Here is a 9,967-nt window from a genome sequence, read left to right on the forward strand (position 1 = left end):
AGATCTGCAACCGTAGGTATAGTGACAAATTAGCAAAAGTACGGGATTCTGGTTAAGACTTTCTTCCTAATGTTTTTGAAATGATAATTAAAAGTAAGTTTCGTGTTAATTGTTAGTCCGAGGAATTCAACGGAATTACAGAAGGTGTTATAAAGATTAAGTTTGGCAAGTTTTAATATCTTGTTAAGCCTGCGGTGGAGGTATATAGCTTGGGTTTTAGAGGGATTAAGGGTAACTCTCCATTTATTGCACCAGTGAATAATTTTATCTATTGCTTCTTGTACTTTCTTAGCTGCTAGTGGGGTCCCATGATGTGCACCATAAAGCAATGTCGTCGGCAAATTGTGATGCGTGAGTGAGTGACGTAGTCGGCTGAGGTTGGTCACTAACAAAAGGTGTAAACAATAAGGACTGATCCCTGTATTAAAGTTAATGACTGTGATAGATTTGAATTGATTTTGACTTTAGCTGTACGGATTTCTAGAAAGTTGAAAATCCATCTGATGAAAGTGGGAGGTATTTTGAGCTTTACGAGTTTGTATTTTAAACCGTTGTGCCAGACTGTGTCGAAAGCTTTTTTGCACATATAAGAATACAGCAAGTGTAGCTTGGAGTTTGTTGAACCCTGCAAAACTTGTTTCTAGGAGCCGTACAAGGTGATCTGCAGTCTGTCTGTTTTTACGGCGTGCGTTTTGAAGAAGCATTCTTCCTATATCAACTTTATGGTGATTGTTGTAGTAGAAACTTCAACCGAATGTATGTAATATTGTAGTGGTTATAACCATTTTTTTTCACTGTTTCTCATAAAAGAGTGCTGGTGCATACAGTTATATATATATATATATATAATACATTTATGTACCCTCATCCATTGTGTGTGTGTGTGTGTGTATTGATTTACAGAAAATTTAATGCGTGTGTGTGTCAGTGATGTCGAGGAAACCCACTTGTAAAGAAAAACATATATGTAAAAACGGCTCTTTCTTTATGAACCTGACGATGACCAAACAAGGTCGAAACGTTGTTTGCTCCTATACGTAAAAAAAAAATTCTCAACCCAAACGAGCCGTTTTTACATATACGCGTGTGTGTTCTTATAGCCAAGTGATACTGAGCTATTTACTGTGTCCACCGAGGGGAATCTCGCCCCTAATTTTAGTGTTTTAAACCTGAAGACTTGCCGCTGTCCCACCGAAGGACTGAAAAATTAATAACGTTGTTTTGTGTGTACGAACGTGGCATTATATATGAATGTAGTTTATTTGTTTGTAACTTTGCCTTTGGGGGACATGAATGTAGCTAACTTTAACTCAGTCAAAGATACAAAACACTCAACAACAGCAGTAATAGGGGTAGAAGCGGTTTTGAGCACCCATTAATATGACATTCATTCCAGAATATCATCCCACAAGGTTTGGTTAAAATTAGCCTAGTGACCTAGGAGTGGTTAAACAAGAGACAAACAGACAGACGTTTCTAATTGTCAGAGTTACACAACTCATGTGAGCCAGCATGGCCAAGTGGCTAAGGCACTCGACTCACAATCTAAGGGTCGCAGGTACGAATCCTTTTCACACCAAACATGCTCGCCCTTTCAGTCGTGGAGGTTTATAATGTGACGGTCAACCCCACTATTTGTTGGTAAAAGAGTAGCCCAAGAGTTGGCGGTGGGTGGTGATGTCTAGCTACCTTCCCTCTACTCTTAAACTTCTAAATTAGATGCATGGAACAAGAGAAACGTAAATAATCAAATGTAATAAAAAATACGACTCAAAGCAAATTCCATAAATACTGCATGTACAAAAAAACTTTTGAAACAATTAACAATCATCTATTTAAAATCTAGCATAAATAGAACATAAGGAAATCTTATATTTCCATAAAAGTAGACAACAGATGCAGTCAGTATAATCTTAACTAAGATTATTTCATTGGAGGTATTTTTTCTGTGTTGTACATGATCATATAACTGTTAGAAACGAAAGTTCTGTACAAATAAATCTGCTTCCCAAATCAACAGTTGTTTCAGCAACTTCATACATATATGTATCTGTGTTTGGATGATACAAAACAGATGATATTTTGTTTTCATATTATTATTATTATTATGGTCTGCATTGATTAGCTAAAAATGGCGCCTTAGTTGAGAAATTGATTTTTAACTGGACAACTATATTTAGTAAAAACAATTAAAAGGGCAAATTGAGAAAGAAGGAGACAAACAAAACAACAAGAAAGAACGTTGTTGTTAAGAGTTGTAATAATATAAAATATTTGTTGTGTATTAACATTACACAAGTGATTTCAAATTATCATGTAAAATGCACAGAGCATTAGTCAGATTGTTAATTGTTTATCATTTAAATTACTGATACGTTAATAAAATGGTATTGGATATACATTAACTGCAGCTCATATCGGAACCATGTAGTACTTATCGTATTAAGCATGCTTTATTGATTCATAGTATGTATCTTGTGTTTGAAACCGTCTTAAAATACGCAAGACCGAAGTTTGAACTAAGGAAACTAATTAATGAAACGTTTGTTCTAGCCTTTTCTTTATATCTTAAGGACGTGTAATGACAGTACACCTAATTGTATTTCACTTTATTTTAAAAACATTTTAATGTTTTATACAATCCCGTGGATTTATTCTGTGATATATTTTATTTGATACGGGTATATTTTTGTCACTTACCAGGGGTAAGTCTTTTATTTAAACTAAATTTTTGAATGATACAAAGAATCTAGATAAATTTAATCCATCTTCAAACAACATGGTGTCAAAGAGTCAGCATGGTTTCACTAAGGGAAAATATTGTTTAATAAATATTCTGACATTCTTTGAGGATGTTACAGCAGTAGTTGATAAAAGAAATACCGTGGATTTGGTTTACATTGATTTTCAGAAAGTGTTTGACTTGTTACAAAAATTAAATCTGTGCGAGTGTGGAAAATGTTATTAAATTGGGTAGAAAATTGGCGAGAGAGCAGAAAACATGAAGTGGTAATAAATGGAATTAGGCCTGACTGTATTGAGGTTACAAATGATGTACATCAGGGTCTTTTGTTGCTTATAATATATATTAATGATATTGACTCTAGAATGACTAACACAATTTTGAAGTTTGCATATGACATTAAGATTTGTGGGGTGGCTAACTGTATCAAAGATGATGTAAACTTACAGGTAGATTCAGGTCATTTGATAAACTGGGCCAATACGTAGAAGATGGTGTTTAATTATCCTAAATGTAAGGTGATACATGCATATTTTTACACTTCAAATTAGTGTTACAACTTAAATGGAAATACATTAACTACTGTGGTTGAAGAGATTACGTTTATAGTGTACTGTTTAGAGCTTCCTTCCCCCGAAGAAGAACATTGAATTGTAAGAGAAGAGCCACTAGGTTGATACCTGGTATGACAAGATTGTCCTATGAGGACAGACTAAAGTGTCTAAACTTGTTTTCTCTGGAGAAAGGATGGTTTAGAGGAAATTTGATTGAAATGTTTAATATTATTGAAGGTATTGATAACATAGAACCAATAGAACAAGGGATCATAAATTCAAATATTGGTACCATAGGAGTCATCTGCATTTTAGACAGTGTTACTTGTCAAACAGGGTGGTTGGCTTTTAGAATAAGCTGACTTCGGGGGTGGTGAAGGAAGAAAATTTCACTGAGTTCAAGAAAAGATTGGATGAATGCATGAGTGGTAAGGGATTGTTAGACTTTGGAGCTGGAAGGGACATCCTTGATGAGCTAATAAGCTTCTCTTTTTTCACTTTAAAGTTTTGTGAATAATGAAGCTGAAACATATCCTTTTCGGGTGCCTATGTATATAGAATCAAAACGCTTGGGGGCGGAAGTATACATTGACCGAACCTTCAGCAAAACAAATAAATTCGGAAATAGTACGTTTAATAAAAGAGGGATACAAACCCATTTTTTCATTAGACAACAACAACTCAAGAGTTTTAGCAGATGCCACATTTTTTATAGTTTATCAATTCAAAATTAGGCATAGCTGTGTATAACCCTTGTGTAATTTTCCGTGAACTTATGAAACACAGTATTGCATACAGTTCACTATTTTTGTGTCCCTCCAGAAGTAAGGAAAAACATTCAAAGATACAGTCTTTCCTCTTTTGCTATATATTATCTTTATTTATGTTATTTCAACGATACATATGTTAACACTTTCACGAGTGCAAGCAGGGACTATTAATTTCTAAAATAGGCCTAACTTCCACTGTTACTTAACGGTTATTTTCTAAGGCAGAAATTGAAATAACCTGAAAAAAATCATTGAAAACCTCTATTATTTTTTAATATAATCTTTCCTTACCTCCGAGCAGTTGTTTCCTTTCGGTTCCAAGTCATTTAGCTCATAATGCAGACTTTGTAAGAATAGATCTTCTTCAAAACCATTTCGATATGGAACTGTAGTTCCAGGGGTACTGAGGAAATGTTGAACACTTACAGCAAAACCTGCCCAATTGAGAGCAAATTTTCTTTTTATCCGAAAACCGTCGTAAAAATCGATTACCTTTCCATTCCTAACGACTGGACTAGATAACTCTTCTCTTAACATGCCCCCTACTGGCCAAACACTTAAATTTTTGGTTGATCTCATCTGTAAAAAAAACAACAACAACAAAAATGAAAGATAGATGGATTATAAACAGAAAATTAGTTTCAATCTATATGTATTATAATTGAGAAACCTTATCCATTATTTTAAAAAAACAAATGACTGTAATAAATACTGACATTGTCAACTTTTGAAAACAATATCTAATCTACTTGAAATAGTGACTCATCTGGTTAGAAAAGAAGTAAGATCGAAAAATCATACGTGTGATATTCTAAAAATATATCGTATGAAAGCATAGCCATTTTAAATAAAGATAACCTTGTTAAAATATGATAGAAAACAATTTGATCTATATTTTATTGTTATGATTATGGTAAGCCATGTATATTTTATTCACATAAATTATATTGTTGTCAAGTGTTGCACGTGATATATTTAATGTCTTACTTCCTCAAATACTTGAAGATCAAAAATGTTGTCGTCATCCGCCATAAAAATAACACCAGATTTGGCGTTTTCGCTAATTCATTTGAAGGCTGCATGGTGACAGCTAACAGCATAAGGATATTTCAGATGATTGGGTTATGTACGAGTTAGTATTCACTGTTGTAATAAAATATATATGATGAAGATGTTTATATATAAACTCACACGACTGTCCTTCACATTTAGAACAAGAGTAAACAGACAAACCTGTTTCGTTAATATATGGTCTTTGTTAATTGAAACTATCTGTTAATCTCAGCTTGGTCACGTACATTCTTAATAAACTGTAGTGGAATATCCTCTATTTGAGGCCGAACGTAGTCACGAACATAAGTAGTCTTCACCGTAGTCTATTAGTTGTGGCTATCGAAAATAGCCCTTGTGTACGTTCTTAATTAACATTAACTTTTTTCCTATTAAATCTATTCAATCTTGTCATAATCCACCTCTCTTTCTCTCTAAGCGGTAAGTCTGAAGAGTGGGTCGTAACTCTAAACTCCGAATTTCGATACCCGTGTTAAGCACACAGTAGATAACTAATTTTGCAGCTTTGTACTTAACAAGGGATTTTACGTTTTTAAAGAATAAATTAATTTTTTTATTAGTGGACTACTTTAACAGAAATACTAAATGTTTGTATCTTTATAACACAAAAATGTATATAACATACACAAAATGAAAATAAAGTGTTTTTACTTCGTACAGGTTTATATTAATAATATTAGAATATAATATTATTACAACATGGAATTACTTTAGTCTACATTATTGTCATCAAGATATGAGAAAACATATTTTCACTTACTGTTTATACATCCAAAGTAAAACAAATGGAAACAGAAACGAATGACACACGATCCACATAATATTTGAAAGATATTTTTTAGCGACATCTAGGTTTAATTGGTAAAAATACAACATTTGATAATTTATTGCAAATCGTTATATCACGAGGGCTCAATCACCGTCAGTTTCAAAGTCTTCTTGAAGAAATTGATTCAGACTATGGTGACCTTGTGTATCACTGTGAAGTACGCTGGCTGAATCGAGGGAAGATGCTCAAAAGATTCTGGGAGTTGATTGATGAGGTTATAGAATTCCTCAGAAGCAAGAACAAAGACACAGAAGTGATTTCCATGACTAATCCAGCATGGCAAGCTGATGTGACCTTTCTGGTCGACATGACACAACACTTGAATGATCTGAATTTGAAGTTGCAAGGCAACAATCAGCTTGTCTGTCGGCTTGCAAATCACGTCTCAGCTTTCAGGACAAAGTTACAGTTGTTCTGGCAGCAAGCAGCATCAGGCAACTTCGTGCACTTTCACACTTTTCAGTCACAGCTACAGAAGAATCAGGACATTGACACACAAGTTTATGTTGGGAAGCTAAATATCTTGATTCAATCCTTAAACTTACGGTTTCATGACTTTGATCAATGCAGATTGTTGTTGAAACTTTTTGCTGATCCGTTCAGTGTGCCAGTGGATGACTTGTTTGCAGAATATCACCTCGAACTTACTGATCTCCAGGCATCTGATGAACTGCGTGCTATTTACCGAGAAAACAGTTTGCTTGACTTCTACAAAACGTTGCCTGATACATTTGCTAATCTGAAAGAGAACGCACTTGTCCACACCAGCATGTTTGGCAGCACGTACTGCTGCTTTGCTATAAGAAAACACACCCACACACCTTTAATTCAAACAACCTAAGTCGACTTTACAGAAAAAGTGTCTGCTTTTCACAATCTGATTAACACAGTTTACAAGTTAAAATAAGGGACCAGCACTATAGTGATTTAGCATCAAAAAGGAGTGGAACTGTATAAGAGGGCTAACTCTTTATTTCAAGTTATGATGTAAAAACGTAAGTTAAATAACAAACAACTGCAAAATAAGTGGACTTCGTTTTTTATATTTGTATTGTGGTCGTCCCAGATGTAATCAAAGCGACCAAGTATTCTCACTCGTTTTTTTTAAACGGACTCATTTTTACATAACATCTTTCAGTATTGTCACCTTTATGCAACGTTTTTTGTTTTTGTTTTAAAATTCCATCTTCATATGGCAGACCATCTTATCCTAACTTGTCTCATTTGTAAAATAAGCAAAATATTTTCATAAACTATCATTGCTTTTTAAATGTTTATTAAAATTCTCAAAAACACAAAACTTGAATTAAAAAGATATTATAATATTTGAATATTCAAATACACACATAACTATAAACACATACATTCATCAGTTTTGGCTGTTATTTCCTATTGACATACATCCTGTGTTACGTACTTTACAAATGTTTAGATAAACTTGAGATGTTGAGCCAACACTATCAGATGACATTGTAACATCGATACCTACTATCTTACCACAACATAACTCTAGCTTGTACATAATTCACTCCTAAGCGTTATAGATATTTTCTATGTTAATTTAGACTAAGTTTATGCCTCTAGTGAATGAGGGGTGTTAACCATTACAGAGTAAGAAATATGTTTTTGTGACAGCTTTAAATGCTACACGGGTCAAATCGACTGCATTTCCTAGCTTAAATTAATATTTACCTCTGAGATGTTCTTTTCTATCTCACACATTTTTCTTTCACAACAAGAAGAAATAAAATAATAATAATAATTTTACTATTTATTCTGAAACAGAAATGAAGGTTTTTTTTCTTTATATGATGTAAATAGTGTTTAGATGTGATAAGAAACAAAAATAGTGGCATTAGGAAAAGGCTTAGCAGCAACCCAGTTTCGTCTAAAAGTCTGTCTCGTAATTAGTAACATCTCATCCACACTTTTCACGGATTGACTTTGAACCACTACCACACCATTAGATACCTTGTACGTAGGAATGTATATTGTTTTGTTTTGCTGTTTATTAATCCAGTTATGCAAAATGAATTATATATATTAAACCGTTTGTTTATTTAGTAAAAAAAGAAATTTAGTTTTATTCAATAAGTAATTATTTTTTGTTTCGTTTAGATTAAAAGTTGAACTCATTGTTTAAGCAATCTGACTTTGGCATTGGAACAGAACAAGATGACAAAAGATAAAAACAGTTATATTCTTAACAACCCTATGTCAAGAGTTTTCCAGTAATGCCTTCTGTGATGCCATTCACCAGTACAATACATGTCTATAGTGCTTAACAAGTCAAAATACTTTGGGAGAATGCCCGAAAGTCATGTTTGACTCTAGTCTCAAATGCAAGTGTAACGTGGTGCATATATGAAGAATAAATTTTGTGGATACAGCTATACAATTAGGTCAGCGTTGAAATTAAAGTGATCAGAGAAGATCCTCTTCGAAAGATGTTGGCATCCAATCAAAATAATAAAAGAAAACTGAAATGCATAAAAACACACACACTAAGAATATGATTCTTAGTTTTTCTCATTGTAACCACTTTCAATGTCTTAGATTATTTGATTGACATACTTGGATGTAATTGATTAGTCCCTAACAATTGAAAAGGATAATACCAAAATAACGCGTTTTTTTTTTCAGATTCATTGCGTTTTTGAAGCAAGAGATACGTATATAAACGTATATGAAATTTTGTGTGGGTAATTTGTCCAACAGATTATTTTGCATTAAGACTTGTCATCAAATAATATGAAATCGATTCGTGTCTTTAAAGCTTGTAATTTTTCCAGCAAAGACGTTCGTTGTTCACAGTACCCGCTATTGAAATGACTAATTTCTCTTTTCATTATATATACATAATTATTTATCATACTTTCAATATGGAAAAAATAAAACATTATGTCATTCTTTTGAAGATTAAGAAAAATAATCGTAATTTTCAATATCTAGTTATAATTCTTCAACAAAAGTTTGAGCATCAGTTACTACACTTATGTGTAGCTGATAAATATACAAATTTGTTTAAAATACTTGTATGTTTGAAGAGAGAGTATAAAACAACGAACTACCTTCACAATATGTTTATTGAAAGAAGATTACGTTCACTAAATAAATCGTGGAGTTAACCCTAAAGTTTGTTTGGCTAATATTAATATTAAATTACCATTTCTTCCACATTTTAATTTAAATTGTACACACGTTAACAGTTTTGTGTAATTATTACGTTTTCTTAAGAAAAAAAACTTGAATTTTTATCTTAATAGTTATATATACCATGATTGATTGGCTTTTGAAACTGCATTATTCACCTTTAGTAAATTATCCAAAATTGATAATGAAAAAGTATTTCATTTCTTATTTGAACAATTTACTGAGTGTTCCAACTTCTAATAATAGAAAATGTCCATGTTTCTCTGAGATAAGGATTTGCATTAACAAAATTTCAAATATAAACATACCAATATACTATTAAAAAGATTTAAAAAATTGAGAAATACTTTTTTGCACTAGCCATAATAGAATCACAACGCATGTAAGATAAAATTAAGGCTGTTAAGCCTAGTTAACTTTCTAGGCTTAACATTTCTCCTAGTTAATCTTCGATGTCTTATATATATAAAAATATCTTCTTAAGAGAAAGTTGTACAAGTAATGATTTTCATATTCATATTACCGGATGCTGGATTTTAATCACATAGATTCTTATTAATTACTGGTATGATGCTCACCTCGGAGGATTTCAGCTGCAGGTCGTTACACTCAGCGTTCTTCAAAATATATTAATGGCTGACAGTATTTCCACGTAACTGCTTTAAATCAAGCAGTGTGAAAGGAGGCTTTGGGCGCAATCTTGGATATGAAGAAGAAAACATCAACTTTGAGGTGATAACTGTTGATGTCAGAAAGATATTTCAGTCCGAAACTACCTGAAAAAATTAGTATAGTTTAAAATTTATTTGTTTTCAGAAATGTGATTTTTCTTCACATATATGATTAT

General features: G+C 32.6%; 1 long non-coding RNA gene across 1 annotated transcript; it reads right to left on the reverse strand.

The window, feature by feature from the left end:
* Positions 1-4,362: 4,362 nt before the first annotated feature.
* On the reverse strand, positions 4,363-9,753 carry LOC143226588 (uncharacterized). The gene is made up of 3 exons (XR_013014677.1): positions 9,699-9,753; positions 5,899-6,764; positions 4,363-4,646 (listed from the first exon to the last, which is right to left on the reverse strand). It is a non-coding gene; the product is annotated as an uncharacterized LOC143226588 (long non-coding RNA).
* Positions 9,754-9,967: the final 214 nt, after the last annotated feature.

This window comes from Tachypleus tridentatus, chromosome 9, assembly GCF_004210375.1.
Source record: "Tachypleus tridentatus isolate NWPU-2018 chromosome 9, ASM421037v1, whole genome shotgun sequence".
Taxonomy (NCBI): Eukaryota; Metazoa; Arthropoda; class Merostomata; order Xiphosura; family Limulidae; genus Tachypleus; species Tachypleus tridentatus.